A 20,007-nucleotide genomic window follows, 5' to 3' on the forward strand; every position below is an offset into this window, starting at 1 on the left:
TTAGTTAAATTTCTTTGCTTTCTTCCCAGCACGTGCCTTACTAGCTATGTCTTTGCAGGTGGCTTTGGCTCTACACCAGAGCATAGCTCGGTCTAGGGCCAGGATTGACGAGCTCAAGGGTGAGCTCCAGACTACTCAGGCTGCTCTCGCGTCTGCCCAACAGCAAGAGCAAAGCACCAAGGTTGCCTTGACAGTTGCCAAGGAAAGCGAAAAGGTTGTACAGGCCGCCTTGGCCGCTGCGAAGGCCAAGCTCGAGGAGGCCAAGGCTAAGCAATTGGAGGCCGAGGCCGCCACCGTGGTAGAGAGGGCATCCTCCAGCTCCTCCATGGAGGCCGTGCTCTACCATTGCTAGGCCTTCAACCAAGATGGCGACTTCTCCTTTCTGGCGCCCGAGGTATGGGAGCCATTCCTTGAGAAGTTAAAGGCCCATCTTCAACAGGAGCCGCCTTCTGAGACTGGGGAGACTTCCGCTGTCGGCGAGCAAGAGACTGAGGGGGTGACCTCATCAGAGCGACCTGGGGGAGCTTAGTACTTTTGTATTTTTTATTTATTTATTTACTTGTAATAATCTATCACGAGGTTTTTCCTCCTCGAGACAATTGGTCTCAGTTACCCTGAATTTTATTTCAATCTACTTTATTTATTATTACTCTTATTATTTATTTATTTTTTTGATGTGTCTGGTAAAAGCTTAGTTCGTGTTAGCTTATTGACCATTTTTCTTTGAGATTGCAAAGTATTGCCAGTGAATTTTAACCAACTTCTAAGTTTTAGGGCCTGGTTGTGTCCAGGGTATTAATTTAAAAACTTAGTTCGCGTTAGTTTTATCGACACCTCGTGCTCTTTAGAAAAAACACTGGTTAATCAATTTAACTAACTTCTAAGTTTTAGGACCTGGTTGTATCAAGGATATTAATTTAAAAACTCAGTTCATGTTAGTTTTATCGACACCTCGTGCTCTTTAGGAAAAACACTGGTTAATCAATTTAACTAACTTCTAAGTTTTAGGACCTGGTTGTGTCCAGGATATTAATTTAAAAACTTAGTTCGCGTTAGTTTTATCGAAACCTCGTGCTCTTTAGGAAAAACACTGGTTAATCAATTTAACTAACTTCTAAGTTTTAGGACCTGGTTGTGTCCAGGATATTAATTTAAAAACTTAGTTCGCGTTAGTTTTATCGAAACCTCGTGCTCTTTAGGAAAAACACTGGTTAATCAATTTAGCTAACTTCTAAGTTTTAGGACATGGTTGTATCTAGGATATTAATTTAAAAATTTAGTTCGCGTTAGTTTTATCGACACCTCATTCTCTTTAGGAAAAACACTGGTTAATCAATTTAACTAACTTCTAAGTTTTAGGACCTGTTTGTGTCTAGGATATTAATTTAAAAACTTAGTTCACGTTAGTTTTATCGACACCTCGTGCTTTTTAGGAAAAACACTGGTTAATCAATTTAACTAATTTCTAAGTTTTAGGATCTGGTTAGGTCCAGGATATACGCCCCCCAAGTAAGCACAAAAAGATCTTTCTCGGTTACTTTGAACACGCTCTTTTAAGCCTATACGCACACAGAAACATACGATACAAGAAATATACTTCTCATTTTTTAATAAAACAGGGTGGCTTTTATAATTAAGCCTTACAAAAGCACGACTATTGATAATATTTCTTTAGGTGCACAACATTCCATGTTCGTGGGACTGTTTCCCCATTAAGCTGAGTGAGCTTAAAGGTTCCTTCCTTCACAACCTCTATTATTTGATAGGGTCCTTCCCAGTTTGGTCCCAAAACTCCATCCTTGGGATCCTTACCGGCTAAAAAGAGCCTTCAGAGCACCAGGTCGCCTAAGTTAAAGACGCATTTCTTGACTCTTGAGTTGAAATACCGAGTGATTTTTCGTTGATAATGCGCGAGCTGCAGCTGCGAATCTTCTCGTTTTTCATCAATTAGGTCGAGGGAAGCGATAAGAAATTTATCGTTCTGGTCTTGGCTGAACGCCCGAACTCTGTGTGAGGCTATCTTTGTTTCGACAGGAAGGAAAACTTCACTTCCGAAGGTCAGGGAGAAAGGAGTATGCCCAGTCGAAGTTCGATGTGAGGTCCGATATGCCCACAACACCTGGGGGAGCTGTTCAGGCAAAACCCCCTTAGCTTCATCCAGCCTCTTCGTAAGGCTCGCTTTGAGCGTCTTGTTCACAGCCCCGACCTGACCATTAGCCTGGGGGTAGGCCACGGAGGAAAAACTTTTAACTATGTCATGCCTTTCACATAATTCGGTGAAGAGGTTGCTATCTGACACGATCTTGTTTGGCAGCCCAAATCAGCAGACAATATTCTTAACCACAAAGTCGAGGACCTTCTTTGATGTTATTGTCGCTAAGGGCTCCGCTTCTGCCCATTTCGTGAAGTAGTCAATAGCCACCACCGCATAGCAAACTCCTCCTTTTCCCGTGGGCAGGGCACCAACTAAGTTAATTCCCCAGACTGCAAACGGCCACGGGGACGAGATCATCTTCAGCTTGACTAGTGGAGTTCGGGCGATCGTGGTGAACTGCTGGCACTTGTCACACTTTTGGACGTAAGAAATCGAGTCCTTCGATGGAGTGGGCCAATAATATCCTTGCCTCAATATCTTCAAGGCCAGGCTTTGCCCCCCAGCGTGATCCCCACAAAAGCCTTCATGCACCTCCTGCAGAATAGCCTTGGCCTCTTCTGGCAGAACACATCGCAGAAGAGGCAAATAAAGGCCATGTCGGTACAACATCCCGTCTACAATTGTATACCTCGTGGCCTGATAAAGTATTCTCCTCGCGTCGCTTTGCTCTTCAGGTAATTTTCCTATTGTAAGGTATTCGATTATGGGAGTCATCCAGGTTGGCCTGGCGTCGATCATCTCGACCTCTCTCGTAGTCTCATCTACGCTCGGCCTTTCCAAGAATTCCACCGGTATTAAACCCAAGCTTTCAGCTTCCCTGGAGGTGGCCAGCTTTGCTAAGACATCGACATTGGCATTCTGCTCCCGAGGGATCTGTTCGACTACGCTGTATTCAAATGCGGACAGCTCCTTCTTTACCTTGGCCAGGTAGGCCGCCATCTTGGTTCCCCGCGCTTGGTATTCTCCTGATACCTGGTTAACCACGAGCTGGGAATCGTTATAGCATTGGATGGCCCTGGCCTTCAGCTCCCGGGCCACCCTTAGCCTAGCCAACAAAGCTTCGTATTCGACCTCGTTGTTGGACGCTTCGAATCCGAATCGTAGCGCAGAGTGGAAACGGTGTCCCCCTGGGGATATCAAAATGATTCCAGCTCTGGACCTGTTCTCATTAGATGAGCTGTCCACAAAGACTTTCCACAAGGCCTGCACTGGTTCTTCCATCAGTTCCTCTTGGAATCCAGTGCAGTCTGCCACGAAATCAGCCAGAGCTTGGCTTTTGATTGCAGTCTGCAGTACGTAAAGTCTCTTGAATTGGCTGAGCTCGATGGCCCACTTCAAAAGACATCCCGATGCCTCAGGTTTCTGCAATACCTACCTTAAAGGTTGATCAGTTATGACATGGATTGAATGTGACTGGATTGAATCTGGAGGCCGTGATGAGGCAGAATGCCATTTTTTCCATCAATGGATATCGAGATTCGGCTCTGAGGAGCCTTTTGCTAATATAATAGATCAGCTTCTGAGACCGGTCCTCTTCTCGGACCAGCACGGCGCTAGACGCATCTTCCGTGACAGCTAGGTAAAGGAAAAGAGGCTCTCCCGCGGTTGGTTTATACAACACGGGTGGCTCAGCTAAATGTAATTTTAGGTCAAGGAAAACACGCTCGCACTCATCGGTCCACTCGAACTTTTTATTTCCCCGGAGTAGGTTATAGAATGGCAAACACTTGTCGGTTGATTTGGAAATGACCCAATTAAGGGTAACCACCCTTCCCGTCAGAATTTGGACGTCCTTTCACGACCGGGGTGATGGCATTTCGAGTAGCGATCTAATTTTATCGGGGTTTGCCTCTATTCCTTGGGTGTTGACTATGAAACCCATAAATTTTCCTGATGCAACCCCGAAGGTACATTTTTGGGGATTTAGCCTCATACCATATTTCCTTAAGATCTCAAAACATTCCTTCAGGTCGGGAACATGGTTATCGACTGTTTTTGACTTGACCAACATGTCGTCAACATATACTTCCATGTTTTTCCCAATCTGATTAGCGAACATTCTGTTGACCAATCTCTAATATGTAGCTCTCGCATTCTTCAGCCCGAAGGGCATGATCTTGTAACAATAAACATTGGTCGGGGTCATGAAGCTAGTGTGTTCCTGGTCCGTAGGGTTCATGGCGATCTGGTTATAGCCCGAGTATGCATCCATGAAGGACATGAGCTCGTGCCCCACAGTGGCATCCACCAATTAGTCAATTCTCGGCAAGGGGAAGAAATCTTTGGGGCATGCTTTATTCAAATCAGAAAAGTCAATGTAGGTCCGCCACTTCCAGTTGGGCTTCGAGACCGAAACAGGATTGGCGACCTAGATCGGGTATTTCGCTTCGCGGATAAAGCCGTATTTTAAAAGTCGAGATACTTCTTCTTCTAGGGCCTCAGCTCAGGTTGTGCCCAGGTGCCTCTATTTTTGGGACTTTGCAGACATATTTTTGTCCAAGTTAAGGGTATGCATGATGACGCTTGGGCTGATCCCTATCATGTCTTCATGAGACCAGGCGAACATGTTTAGATTTTCTTGTACAAAGGTTTTTCCCGAGCCTAACCACCCTTGAAGGGTCTCTAGGATCGATATTCACCTCTTCGAGCTCTTCGATGGCCTGGAGCTTGGATCTATCTTCACCTATCCTTGGGTCGATATCATCACTCAAGGTGATACCTACGCCATCGGCTTCCTGAGGTTTTTCTGTCCCAGGAATAGATCTTACTTCCCGAGATTCCTCGCTTCCGCCCTGGAAGGTCATCGTCTGCTGCCTGGGTTGTGATTTTCCCTTCATGGAAATGCTATAACATTCCCTGGCGGCGAGATGATCACCTCGAACCGTACATATCCCCATACAGGAGGGGAATTTGACTGCGTGGTGGCGAATAGAAGTTATGGCTTCAAATGCCATCAACGTAGGCCGACCTAGAATTGCGTTGTATGGGGTGGGAAAGTCGATAACCACGAACTCGAGGAGTTTTGAGCTAGTTTGGGGTCCCTCTCCCAAGGTTCATACTAACTCAATCGTTCCTATCGCTGCCAACCCTTATCCAAAAAACCCATAAAAACATCATGGAGGTGGTCTTCAGTTCGGCTACAGACAACCCCATTTTTTCTAGTGTGGACCGAAATAGCAGGTTCATCGAACTCCCATTATCAACAAGCATTCTCCTAACTCTCCGATTGGTGAGCTGTGCAGTTATCACCAGAGGATCTTTATGTGGAAACTGGACATGACTAGCGTCCTCTTCAGTAAAACTGATTGGTTGCCTCTCCAATTGCCGTTGTTTGGGTAGATGCTGCTCTGGAATAAATTCAACTCCGTTATGAGACTTCAGCTCATTGACGTACCTCTTCTAGGCACCTCTGCTCGTGCCTTCCAGATGAGGGCCTCCGGAGATGGTAGTTATCTCTCCTCCTATTATTGGAGGAGGGGTATCCTGAATTACCTGGGCCTCGGGTTGATTTATTGGAACTTTCGGGGCTGGCTGACTAGTAGGAACCCGATTCTGCGCATACTGAGCCAAAGGTCTGGCTCTGATGAGTGTCTCGATCTCATCCTTCAAGTGCCTACAATCGTCAGTGTTGTGGCCAATGTCGTTGTGGAATCGACAGAACTTGGAAGGGTCCCTCTTGGCCTTCTGATGTTTCAAAGGCTGTGGTTTTTTCCAGGGAAGGTGGGAAAAAATTTCTAGGAAAATGTGTTCCCCAGTGTTCGTGAGCTCGGTATAAGCCGCGTAGATTGGCTTAAAATTTTCTGCGGGTTTGTTCTTCTTTGGGTCGTGCTGGCCGCCCTCACCGCTCCCCTATCTCCTACCTCCACCCCCTTGGTTATTCTGGGCAACGGTTTGAGTCATTTTCACGACATCCATTTTCGCTCCAGCAGGCTGATCAAGGGTTTCGCTGGTTCCCGCGACCGATGCTCGCGCCTCTTCCAAGTTTATCCACTCCTGTGCCTTGTTCAGGAATTCATCCACAGTGCTGAAACCTCTTCTTTGGATTTCTTTCCACAGCCCGCCCCCAACGAGGATTCCAGTCCTCAAAGCCATGAGCTTGGAACTAACATCCGCGTCCCTAGTTCGGGCCGCAATGTTTGCGAACCTGCTCAGGTAAGCATTTAAGGGTTCCTCGGGTTGTTGCTTCACATTCGCTAGGGTGTCAGCTTTGACGCGGGCTGCTAGAGAAGCTCGGAATGCCCTCTTGAAATCGGCAGAAAAATTCTTCCACGAGCTAATAGGCTGCTTTTTACCCTGCTTGAACCACTGTCTAGGTGGCCCGATTAAGGTGGAAGGGAAAATCAAGCATCTCAGCTTGGGGCCGATATTATGGGCCATCATCAGGGTATTGAACATACCTAGGTGATCCGACGGGTCCCCGTCCCCATCGAATTTGGACAGATAGGGCATCCGGAAACCCTGCGGGTATGCCGTGGCCGCTATGCTGGGGTAAAAAAGCTCGAGCTCGTCCCCCGAGTCATACTCGTCCTTGTCTTTTTCTGACAAGAGTTTCTTCATTAGCTCCTCCATCTGAGCTAACCACTCTAGGGTATGGTCCTTAGTCCCTTGGTTGTTCTAGGGCTGTTCAACAGCTCCAGTTCCATTGTACGCGTTAGGCGGGTTATTGTCCTTCCAAGCTTGAGCTTGGTTTGGTGGGACATTCCCACTGCCATGTACTTCGGAAAGACCATCCTCTCGGCGAGCATGACTGTCATTTCTGGCCAGATCCCCCCTTTGTGCCGAACTTAAACGGTTACGCAGGTCTCCACCAGATCTACCACTTCGGTGGCTCTCGGTCTAGTAGCTCCCGTTGGAAAAGCTTGGAGCCTGTTGCCGGGGGTGAGGATCCGGAACATTCCCGCATTCTCGTGGGTGATGGGCAGGAACGGTGGGAGGAGGATTCCTTCTGCTGCCCCCGTGCGCCAGAATATCTCGAGCAGTATGAGGGGGAGATGGGTATCTTATCGGCGAAGGGGGATGCCTAATTGGTGAAGCAATCCTCATCCCGTCCAGCCGGATTAAACTAGCTCGTGGTCGTTCTACACTGCCGTCTCCAGCTTCCTGCGTCCGGCGGTTTGACCACGGCACGGGAGGGCTGGCCGGAGCAGGTTATTTGTGCGATCTTTCCCCGGACCTCCTCCGCGAGCTGCCACAAGCCCTTCTGGGTGTGTTCGATGGTGGAGCCAAACTAGGAGTTGAGGTTCTGACTGATCGGCTGAATTGCTGATTGGCCCTGGGAAACTCCTCAAACATAGCTTCCTTGTTATGGTGTGATAGGGGTGCAGAACTAAGGGTTGAGGTTCTGACTGATCGAATGGGTCTGGGCCGACTATCCCTACGGGACTTGGGAGTCCCACTTTGCCTCTTTCTGACGTTAACGTCGGTTGCAAGAGGGGATAGTCGGGCCAAGACTTCCTCGATTTGCTTACTTTCTCTGAATAGCTGACTCCTAAACTGTATGTTCTCCATTTCTATCGCCGTCAGGTAGCCCAGGTTCAGATTCAGCGGTTAGGGCGCCGAGCTCCTGGTGTCGTCCTGGCCCATCGACTGCTTTCCCGATCGCTGCTGGACCTCGGAGTTTGGTTCGTTGGACATGGCGGCATGGTGGGCCTCCTGTCCATCATGTTGATCCGCCTCGTTACCATGCCTTGACTGAGTAACCACCATGATCAAGTTTTTGTGATAGCACTAATCTTAATCCTCTCAATGAAAGCAACAAATTGTTGACGCGATTTTTCGCCATCATATAATTATACGAATAAATAGAATGGATTAGTGATGATTGATAAACCGTAATATGAAAATGATAGTATTCTAGGATGTGAGAATTAATTGCAAGGAAACAATAGTCACTCCTTTTTTTAGGTGGTTCGGAGGTTAAAATCCCCTTTGTCCACCAATCGATATTATTGATATCTCCTCACTATTTCTTACAAAGTGTTTGTTTTACAAGAATAAGCCAACCCCTTGCACTATCCAAGGTTTTAGTATTTATAGGAGACTGATCTCTGAGTAGGTATTGGGGTCATCACGTGACCTCTTCATCCATCAAATCACTTATGTGACATCGATGATTATTTCCTAAACCTTGCAGTGAAGTGTGGTCTAATCAATAGGTAAGGATGGATAATGGGTCGCATGGCCCAAATCAGGCATGGGACGTCTGAACACGCACGTTTATACTGCGTGTCCGAGAATTCAGGAATAGAATAGACACGTGGCATTTGGGATATGCACGTTTATATTGCGTGGTTGACTTTACAAGGATTCGGGGCTGTCAGGACTCTGATGCACTATGAGCTTAAGGTGGTGCTAGCTCGTGGCTCTCATCATGTCGACACAATGGCTCCAAGGAACAGCTAAATGATTAACCAGCTCGGGCTGGTTAAATTAGGGGGTGGTAACAAACACCTCCAGATGGACGGTTGACACGTGGCAGACTGAGTTAGGCCCTTTTCTAGCTCGCTGAAGTGTGTGGATATTCAGGGGGTACAACTAGTTACATAGAGTCAGGGCCAAAAGGCTTAGGTGACTGAAACGTCACGTGGCTTAGGGTGCAGAGCCCCAGAGTGTGACGCATTTGTCACCTATACAGAGTGTGACTCATTAGTCACCTACACAGAGTGTGACTCATTAGTCATCTATCCAGGGTGTGACTCATTAGTCACCTATCTGATTAGGGCTCGTAGCCTCAGAGTGATTACCAGAATCATTTATTGATATTACATACATGCAGTAATTAGTTTTCTTGTTGAGCCTTGACTCATGGGTGCTATGTGGTGCAATTAAAGGAAAAGTAAATCTCACCCAGCCTTGAGTGGAGAGCATAGGTGGCGATGTGTACATATGCGGGCGCTTGACCACCACGGAAGGTGTTTCTTAGAGGAACTAGGGTTTAACCCTATTTTTTCCACTTAGGTCGGCGGGTTGTAACTTTTACACTATAATGACCATTTTGGATTGTAAATACCTTTGTAAACACTTTTATGGGCCCATGTACAGTTTAATGTTTTAAATAAAATATATCCATTCCTTTTGACCAAGATTTTTCACCTTGGCCTATTAATGACACCAAGATGCACGTTTATAATCGAATGGCTCATTTAGCGAGTTAAGCACTGTTCAAAGTCCAAAGTAATAGTTCTAGAGTAACCGTGGTGTTATAGAGACTATGTCTTCCTTATGGTTTCACCACTGAGAGGAGTGAAGAGATTTGGGAAGACGAGCAAGTTTAACCCTAGATTTGTGGGACCATTTGAGATCCTAGAGTGGATCGGTCAGGTGGCCTTCAGGTTGGCCTTACCCCCTGCACTATCTAGTGTGCACAATGTATTTCATATTTCCATGATGAGGAAGTATGTATCAGATGGGACTCATGTGTTGAGTTATGAGGAACTGGAATTGGAGATAGATTTATCCTATGAGGAATTGCCAATTTTGATTTTAGATAGGAAGGACAAGGTCTTGAGGAACAAGACTATACCTTTAGTTAAGGTATTATGGAAGAACAACAAGGTCAAGGAAGCGACCTGGGAGCTGGAGGCAGATATGTAGAATCTGTATCCTGAGCCGTTCAGGTAAGGAGGGGATAGTTGTAACGTCCCAAATTACCTAATACGGCTTAGGGCCTTGATTAAGGGGTCAGGATGGTAATTTGTGGAAAATTATGTGCATATGTGATATATATGTGTGTAATTATGTGATTATGTGAGTTATATCATAATATGACTAGATATGCATGTTTAGGTGTATTAAATATGCATGTGGGCCCGTTTCTTATTAGAAGGGAAATTTTCGTAATTTGGCCCGTTATGGGTATATTTGGAATATATTTGCATATATGTGATGTATGTATGAGACCACATTATTATGTGGATATATTTGGGTTACTCGGGAAGTTAGTAGGAAAGTCACAATGGGACCTAATACCCGACTCGAGGCGAGTTAAGGGGTATTTTGGGCATCTAGTACATTACCGGGTTATCGGGTAATGAGAACAAATATTGGAGGATATATTCGGAGTTAGCGAGATTAGGAGGGGATTTCAAGGATTTTAATCATTTTGCCCTCGGGGACGTTTTTGGTACCCCGAGCCTTCAGATTTGCTTAAGGTTACATAGCGTCTAAGTAAACCTCACAAACACTCAAATAGAAGAAAAACACATTCTCCCTCTCTCTCTCTCTCAGTTACACAATCTCTCTCTCTCTCTCTCTCTCTCTCTCTCCCTTTCTCAAATTCCTTGGGAATTCTTGTAGTTTAAGGAGAATCGAGGATAGCTTAGGCTTAGGATTGCTTGGGGGAAAGACTTACTATCGATTGGGGCAACAGAGGTAATGAGTTTTTGGAGTTTTAGAAAATTAGTTATGAGTTGGAAATTTGATGGGGTTTTGGCCAAGATTTTTCTTGGGTTTTGATGATATTGGACTGCTGAATCGATTGGGAACATTACTTTTGGGATTTAGCTATGTTTGGATAGGTATTTGGTGGGTTTTTGCTTGAAGAAAATGGGGAAAATTTTGAGTTTTCATGGTGAGCCGCGACCTTATTCTTGGGGCACCGCGACTCTCATGAACAGGAAGGAGTAGGAGGTGCCGAACCTCCATTCGAGTCATGGCGCCAGTAGGGGCGTGTTGCGGCACGTGTCGAAACAAAGGAGAGCCATGGGCTCTCTAACTTGGGTGGGCCGCAAATCCTTTGTTTTGAGCCTCGACGCTTGAAGGGATTTTGAGCCCCTGGAGGGTTTTGCGTGTGGGAACTCAAACCTAAGGGCTCACGATCAATCTTACTACCCGGTTTGGTAGAATTCATGTCCCGGAGGCAAGGACTTAGTCCGGAAGCATTTATTTGCTCGTTTTGACGAGATTTTCTATTGGTTGTGACTAGGTTATCACTAGGGGCTCGGAACCGGGATCATGCTCAAGGGTCGTTCTTAATATACTTTGCACTCAAACCTGAGGTAAGAAAACTACACCCAATACGTGATATGTGTGATTAGGGCTTCGCCCGGTTGTTGATTATAACTATGAATTGGGCTTGGCCCCTGAGAATGAACATGATATAGGTTATGCTTGAATGCTCTGTGTCTAGATAATTGTTTAATGAATGATTGCCTTGTTTTCATAGGTAAGGCTCGACCCCGTTAAGGAACATAGTTATTACTATGTTTGTGTTTGATAGGTTAAGAAACCATGATTTATATGTATGCATACTTGTGTTGTTTGAAGTATGCTTATCTATATCTGTATCTGAGTGTCTGATTAATGCCTTGACTTCTTAGTCAAGGGCAGCAATAGCGCCCTCTGCACTGGTTAAGAGGCTTAGGCCCAATCAGGGATGTACTATTACATTGGCCGACCTTATGGTCGTTGGAAAACAAAGTGCTTGGCTAGCTCTATGGCTAGTTACTCAGTGCTAAGGACAAGGGCCCCAGGTGACTCTATTGTCACATAGCTAGGGCACAGGGCCCTGAGTTAACTCTATGGTAATCTATTCAAAGCAGTGAGCCTCAGAATGATCCAATGATCATTTATTTGTAATTGTCTGCATTCATGAGTAGGTTATTACTACTGGGCATGCTAGATATGTATTTGGAATCTGTATTTACTGTTCATTCACATGTTTAAGTTTTCTTGTCGAGCCTTGGCTCATGGGTGCTATGTGGTGCAAGAAAGGGAAAAGAAAAGGTAGACCAACCATGAGTTGGAGAGTTTCAGTGGCGGCGTGTACATATGTGGCTACTCGTCCACCACGGCCAAGGATATCTAAGAGGAACTAGGGTTGTATCCCTTATTTTGCCGCTTAGGCCAACTGGTTGTAACCTTTTGATTGTATATACCTTTTCAAACATCTGCTTGTAACCTTTTGGGATCCTATGTACTTATTAAACTTTTAAATGAAAAGTCAACGTTTCTTTTGACCAAAAATTTTAATCCTAACCCTTGACATTAACCTTAGTCACATGTTTATAAAAAAATGGCTTGACTAGCAAGTCTAGCACTATTTAAAGTACACAGTGTAACAGTCCTGGATTAGGAGTATGTTACAGTCAGGCATCTATTTTTTTGGCCTAAAAACTACGTTTTCAAGGCACCATCACATCAGCATTGTTAGGCATTGCTTTTGCAAAAAACCATGTTTTCAATGCACCATTGCATCGGCATTGCATCAACATAAGCATCGTTAGACATAATTTTTTTTTCCAAAAAACCAAGTTTTCAAGGCACCATAGCAACTGCTTCTTTAGGCATTGTTAGACATCCTTTTTCTACAATTTTTAAGAGTTCTAGTTCTGAAAAAAAAAAACACAAATTAACCCCAAAAATCTTCTACATAAGTGTTTGAGATCGTTAAATTAGTGTCTTCAGTCAATCTTTTATTTGGTTTAAGTTTCAGAATATATTTTTCATCATTAAAACTTAAAAAAACTGAAGAGAGATGTGCTTCAATGGTGGTGGAGGTGTCAACGTTAATGGTGATGAGGATATTAATGGTGACGATGGCATTGTGATGTTGTACTTTTTTCGTTGTGGGGAGGTGGTGGTGGTGGTGGTATCGCTTTCAAGAGAGAGAGAGAGAGAGTTTGGAACTCTTAGGGGGCAATAAAGTCCAATTTTTATAAGTGGCATAGTTTAGGGATGCATGCTAATATTGGCATGTATTTGAATTAGTATACACTATGATGCATATAGTGTGAAGTTTCCATTTTAATTTTTTAGTACAAGATAATGGTTGAGAAAATAAAAATATCACTACTAAAAAATATGTTTTGACATTGAATTGAAATGGGTAGCAAAAATTCCAATTTGAGTGACATTGTAGGTCCTAACTAGGACTTCACATACCGGTGGGCCCAAAAATCTGAGCAATATGCCTGGTCTAATTTCAATTAAAAAAATGATGTTTTTAGAAAAATATTTTATTTCACTAAAAAATTACATTTTTACAGTCAAATATATATATTTTCAATTTTACAGTTTTAAGGAAATTTTTACATTTTTACGGTTGTCTTTTTTTGTGTGTGTGTGTTGTTTTTAAGTTTTTTTTTTTGGGTTAATGTTTAGTTGTTCTGATATATATTATTTTTTTTTTTGTATTTTTCTTACGTTTATTTCAAGTTGATGCTGTGAGTTGTTTTCAAGTTGACTTTTAGTTGTTTTTATTAAGACCATATTCACTACTAGAAATATAGGCTTGTACTTCATTTTTTACACAACCAATATTTAAAAATGGACGTAAAAGCTTCTAAATGAGTTTTACTTTGCTTGTGGGAATGGCGCTTAAAACAAAAAATAGGCTACTACTTCACTTTCATAAAAAACGAAGTAAAAAGAGCAATGAGACGAGGGTCGTGTTTAGTTGGTACACCGAAGGAGGGGTTTCCACTTCGATTTTTATGAAAGAACCGAAGTGGAAAAGTCATGTACCAAATAGGGCCCTTGGTTATTTTGAGACCTTTTTCCCCTTCACTTCGTTCTCATTTCCCTCATCTCCCTCTATGAAGCAGAAACCCAAAAGGCAAAAATGACATTTATGGTTGTACAATTGACGAGGGTTTTGTTTTCTAACAATTTTTTTGTTTGTCCACCATTTCTGAAAAATTTTCTTGCTAAAAAACTTGAGTAGAGGCTAAAAATTGATCTATTTTCATTTTTAGGGTAAAAAAAGCCTTTGGCAGTAGGTATATTTGGAGTTCAAAACTGGGGTTTCCTACATGATTTTGATCAGATTTTTGGGGTTTAAATATGTTATTGAGCTTCAAAATTGTAAAGCGCCCTAATCTACTACTTTATAAAAATGTTGCTCAACTCATAATTAATAGAAAAATACAACTTTAAGGAAAAACTCATTGGGGCCTTGGTAAAACATGCATATTGGGCCAAATAGTTGAAAAATAAAATAATATGTCTTTATGCAATATTTAGAAATAAAATAAAACTTTAATTCCCACTAGTGTGACTGAAAATAAAATTCATAACATAGGTTCTTTTATTCTTGGCGCTCATATTGATCATTGTACGTTCATAGGACACCCAACACCATACATACTCAGACGTCGGAACTCCCTACATCATTGCGCGTGCCAAGGAGAAACCCTATTGTTTACCTGAAAGGGGGAGAGTAGGGGGAGGGGGGGTGAGCTAAAAGCCTATTAAGGAAGTACAAGAATATCAAAGAAAACACAAGAAGAACGTGTATCGTAAATCAGAGTAAAACATATCATCTTCATACTCATAGTTTATAATTATAAACATAATCATAGTCATACATCACAATCACACATCATAAACATACTCTTTGTGATCATGGCAACTCTATTGTCCATGTCACATCTTGAGGTAATCAGTAAAAACATAGGTTGGTAAGACCAACTCTATGATGTAAACAGGATCTCAGGTCCTTGAATAACCTCGGCGCGTCCGCCTGTAGCACCCACATTATTTTGATATAATATAGCCAATAATCACATGATTGCATTGCATTACATATCATAAAATATGTATAATTTGAGCATATGCATATTCTATATGTATGCTCAATATTATTAACCTTGTGGCATTTGAGTTGTCTTTTATGGGTGTTTGATGTGCTCAAGATATAAGAAAGTATGAAAAATATGGACAAGGCATGGAATTAAGTGATGAAAGTGAGATATAGAAGGCAAAATAGGTTAAGTAGTGAAAAATAGTACAATGTCGATTACTAGTATTTCGGTGTAAAATTGAGTATTTATGGATTTACCAAATGTAATCGAGGTATGATTAAGGTCTCATTGATGATGTAAAAATGGTTTTAGAACCATTAGATCAATTCTTGATGGGAGGTATACATAATCAGTGGTATTGATGCAAAGTCAAAACGAGCTTAGCATAAGTGCGCTACGCTCGATCGGGTAAGCATAACTATTGGGTATGAATTCATATGGACCTAAGGTTTGGTGTGAGTGTTTTACACATAAGGATAATAGGCCTAGCAGATGATTAAGTCGAAATTATTGAAGTGATAAGGTTTTCATAAGTCAAAAGGTGAAATGATGAGATGAAAGGTGTCAAATTTTGATACTATAAGGCTAAATCATTGAAAATAAAGAATTTTCATCAACCTTATCACTTTGCACGAGCATTACTCTGAAAAACAGAGAGAAAAGAAAACCAAAAACCATTTCTTGGCTGGTTTGAAGAAATTCTAAGGAGATCCAAGTGAAAGCAAAGCCAAAGAAGTAGATTAAGCTTAGTTCTAGCCTTTTTATATTAAGTTCTTGTACTTGGAAGTTAAACCATGTTTTTGAATTTTTCTGAAAGCTTATATATGGTGTTTTATATTTTTTAAGATATTTCTTGGGGTTTCCAAGTGGTTTGAGGTTTAGAAAAGCTTGAAGAGAGTGTTTTCGCCGAAAAGTTGCTCGGTAAGTGAAATTTTGTGTTTTATGAGGTTTTTGGGGTTCTTGGAGTACAAGCTGATTTTTGGTTATTTGATTGAGTTTATAAGAGAGTATATATGTTTATAAATGTTTGAATAGATGTGGAGACTCATTTAATTTAGGTGATGATCTAGGAAATTAGAATTTGATCAAAATCGGTATATGATAACTTTATGATGAATTATGTTGGTATTTGGGATATATATATGGTTATGGCAGGTTATTTGATGTTGATTATTGGTTGATTTTGATATTTGAGGATAGCTAAAATTAAGGGGAAACTCTATCAAAATTTCTCCAAATGTCTAAGATAAATCTAATTTTCGATCTAGGTGGTTTTAGGCATTTTAGGCATGTTTTGGGTATGAAATTTGATATAATGTTTTATGGGTATTTTTTAAATGAGAGTCAATGTATTACTGCCATCATTATGATGAGAAAATCCATGCCATTGTCAGGATAAGCACATCAATACCTAAGACACCATTTGTTACACGGTGAATTATATTTTGGACAGAAGGTAAGTAAAGTACTCAACTGCAACACAAGAATTACATGTGGATAGAAGGTAAGTAAAGTACTCAACTGCAACATAAGAATTACATGTTATGTGAAAGTATGCATTATATGAATATTTTGTGAGTAAGTGGTATTGACATACATTGACACTTCATCATAAATTTGTATGCATGACATAATAGTGATATGGTAAATTATTATATGATATAAGACCATGCATGATATTATGATGATTAATCATATGATGCCTTTGCAAGTTTTGTGCAACATAAAAGAAATTTGTAATAAGAAGTTTAAGTTCAGTGCCACTGTTTTGAAAAGGCAAATGAAAGTGTTAATAAGTGTAAACGGAGGCCTATAGTAGGCTTATAGTGGCTGCCCAATAATTTGGGCTAGATTTTAGTGAACCAATTATATTGTTTGCCATATTTCCGTTTTTTATTTCTCCTCCATATGAGTTATTGTTATATGTATTGACACCACAGTGTGTGGCCGCCTTAACTCTTGAGCCCGACGGGGCAACGATGGAATAAGGTTTTTAATGTGCCCTACTGTGGTGATGGCTAGCCGGAGGAGAACCCATGGGATTTTATATTGTATGTGTAACAATCCCTGCAGGCATTGACCAATTCAAACAGTGTGCACAATATTAAGGGGCCCAAAATTTAAAAAGAAGTTGTGTATGTCCATTGATATTGGGTAATCATTAGCATTGCATGCATTACTTTGCTTACTGAGCTTTAGGCTCACAGTTGTCTTGTGTTGCAGGTAGAGAAAGAAATGTGTGAATGACATGAGGAGAACTGAAGCATGGTCCTGACCCTGATTTGTACATATGAACATATCGACCTTTTGTGGGTTATTTCAGTTATCAGTGAGATGTTTGTAATAAAGTGTGAAGTTATGTTTTGAAAATAAATTGGGTTATTTAATACTTATGTATAATATGTTTGAGACACACTTTATGTTTAATGTAAATAATGTGAAATAAGTTTTTAAGTTTAAAAAAAAAATAAAAATGTCCAAACTTCCGTAGTAATAAATTATGATATAGTTTTAAAATGTAACACCTCAAATATGGTTTTAACTAAAATAAGTGAGGGTGTTACACCGCCCTCTGAGTTATGCCATATCCTTAGTAACTCCTTTGTTGCGTTACTTTCAGCAGGCTAGCAACATTTTATTTTCATTCATCACACAAGTACATGCGTCACAATTCACATCAAAACATAGAAATTACATGATTCATAGCATTTCTTTTATCATAACATGTCAAACATAGAATTTCACCTTTCATAAAGCTTGGCTTATCATGACATATAAAACATAGAACTTACACTTTCATAGCACTTTATTTCTTGCAACATAACAAGTCATACCTTTCACTGCATAGAAACATATAAAATTCTATCTAACATCCTGACCTCAGGTCCGAGCAAAGAAAAATGAGAAAACTTCACAACGAGCCTACAAACATAACCAAACGTTCATCTCATAGAATCACGTAAGAATACTTATGCCCACCATATATACCACACGTGTGCATGGGCCATGCACACATGGCACAAGTTGCACTACAATTGCAAACATACAATAATTTCACATAAAATCTTAAAAGAATAATGCTAATTCTACCTATAAATCCTTCATGGTTACAAAGTAAAAGTAATGTACTTGAACAATAGACATATATTTTAACATAAAAATGTATTTGCATACAACATGCATACGTGAGAGCGTCCTTAAAATTTAACATTTTGAAACGATAATTTCTACATGCTTATTTCTTACATCTTCAAACAAAATTCAGCAACAAACTTTACTAATCATATTTCTACATGCTTATTTCTTGCATCTTCAAACAACATTCTTTAACCACAAAATTTTTACACAAAACTTTAATACAACATGCTTACTTTATAAGATAATTCATTTAGCCTTTTCTAATTTCTCATGAAATAATAATTCCATTTATTATTTAAATAGCATTTAAAAAGCTTGTAACAAAATTGTAGCTATTTAGAATAACTAAATAAATTTCTTGTTTTCTTTTAGAAAAATAATTTTTCTAATCTCTCTCAAAAAAAAAAAAAAAAAAACTGCATGTTTATAAACGTGAAAATTCATAAATAAAGTGTGGAAAAAAATTACATTTTCATATATAAAGTTTAAGACTTAATTTATTGGAGTGCAGGACTTACTTATCTTATATAAAATAATCATTTTTTTCTTAATGAACCAAAATCTTAGCAAGCTAATTTATTTGTTTAAATCATTAAATTGAATTTACACCATATTCTTTTTCACAAAATATAAAAAACACTGCATATATTATTAAGTGTGAAAATATATATTTAAATCATAAAAATTTGACATTTATCATATACATACTAATAATTTAATTTATTTGATGTACTAGTTTTATTTATCTCATTTAAAAAGACTTTTCTTACTATCAACTAAAATTCCAACAACTATTTTTATTAAATTAAAATCACACACTTGAATTAAAACTATATTTTCTTTCATAAAAATATACAAAAATCTGCATGTATTTAATTTGATAAAACCACCATTAACATGTTAAATAATATACTTTTTTATTTTCATAAAATCAAATACCACTTTGAGGAGTCATATGTGCATTTCAAAACATTAATTTTACCATTACCATCACAAAATATATAAAAAAAAACAAGCATAAAATCATCAAATCATGTTTAAACAATGCTCATAAAATGCTTTTATCCATCAAACATTTTACCCTAACATTCTCCTACACTTGAACACCACACTATTACATTTAGCATGAAATTTAATCAACACAAAAATCAAACACCAAATAAGACCCTATGCCGAAACCCTCATGATCAACATCTCATATTTCTTTTGCATTTTTAAGAGAATATGTAAAAGACAACATTATCATAATATCGGCCAAACCAAACTTAAGCCCTAGCATGTGTCTATTAGCATTCTTGCATTCTTGTTACATAAACCATTAGATTTAAAATAACCATGAAAACATAACCATAAGATCTCATAATTCATGCACGCCCAAAAATTTCTATTCATGCTTGCCTATATACACCACATGCCCAAGCATACTCAAGCATGTAAAATCATAGAGCCCACATGCCTAGGTCATATAAACTTCATAGAAAATCCGTTAAAGAACTGCTCATACCTAATCAATATGCATATTCTTTTTTATGCTCTTATGGATTACAAGATGTTGTGCCCTAAAAATTAGCACGAGTTCAGTTACTAAGTAGAACCTCTGGTTAATAAGCACATGAGCAACTCAAGTTGGGACTTGAAAATATGACATACATGTTATTATCAGGTCGCCTCTTAGGATAACAGTCCTGTTCGATGCATATAGTGGCCAGATCCCCCTTTGGGCGCTCTGAAGTTAATCCGAGCTAAGGTTTGGATAATATTTGATCACCAGCTCGTGAAGATGTTCAGCTCGTGGCAACCTGGTCAGAACGCATACTAAAGGATCTCGAGAGACTTGGGGGCTCTTTACATGCTCATTAATGCCCAGGCTCTATTGCATATTTATCCTTTATTATTTGAGATAGCAGGAGTATATTCTATTCTGTTATGTAATCGTATCCCAGTGTAAATGGGAATAATCTGTATTAAATGTATACCATATTTATGCACACAATTACCTAAACCTATCCAGGAAATTTCACTATAAATATCAGGGATAATGGACAAGGAAGTAGATGGATTTTTGTATAATAGAAACTCTGCAGAAATTTTGAGAGAAAAGTAATAATATTGTCTCGTGGACTAGGTGGATTTTAACCACTGAACCACGTTAAATTGTGTGTGTACGAAAGGGTTCTTATAATTTCATTACGG

At 40.2% G+C, this 20,007-nt stretch overlaps 1 long non-coding RNA gene across 1 annotated transcript; it reads left to right on the forward strand.

Moving 5' to 3' along the window:
* Positions 1 to 15,319: 15,319 nt before the first annotated feature.
* LOC133784138 (uncharacterized) lies at positions 15,320 to 17,069 on the forward strand. The gene is made up of 3 exons (XR_009871152.1): positions 15,320 to 15,597; positions 16,071 to 16,132; positions 16,900 to 17,069. It is a non-coding gene; the product is annotated as an uncharacterized LOC133784138 (long non-coding RNA).
* Positions 17,070 to 20,007: the final 2,938 nt, after the last annotated feature.

This window comes from Humulus lupulus, chromosome 6, assembly GCF_963169125.1.
Source record: "Humulus lupulus chromosome 6, drHumLupu1.1, whole genome shotgun sequence".
Taxonomy (NCBI): domain Eukaryota; kingdom Viridiplantae; phylum Streptophyta; class Magnoliopsida; order Rosales; family Cannabaceae; genus Humulus; species Humulus lupulus.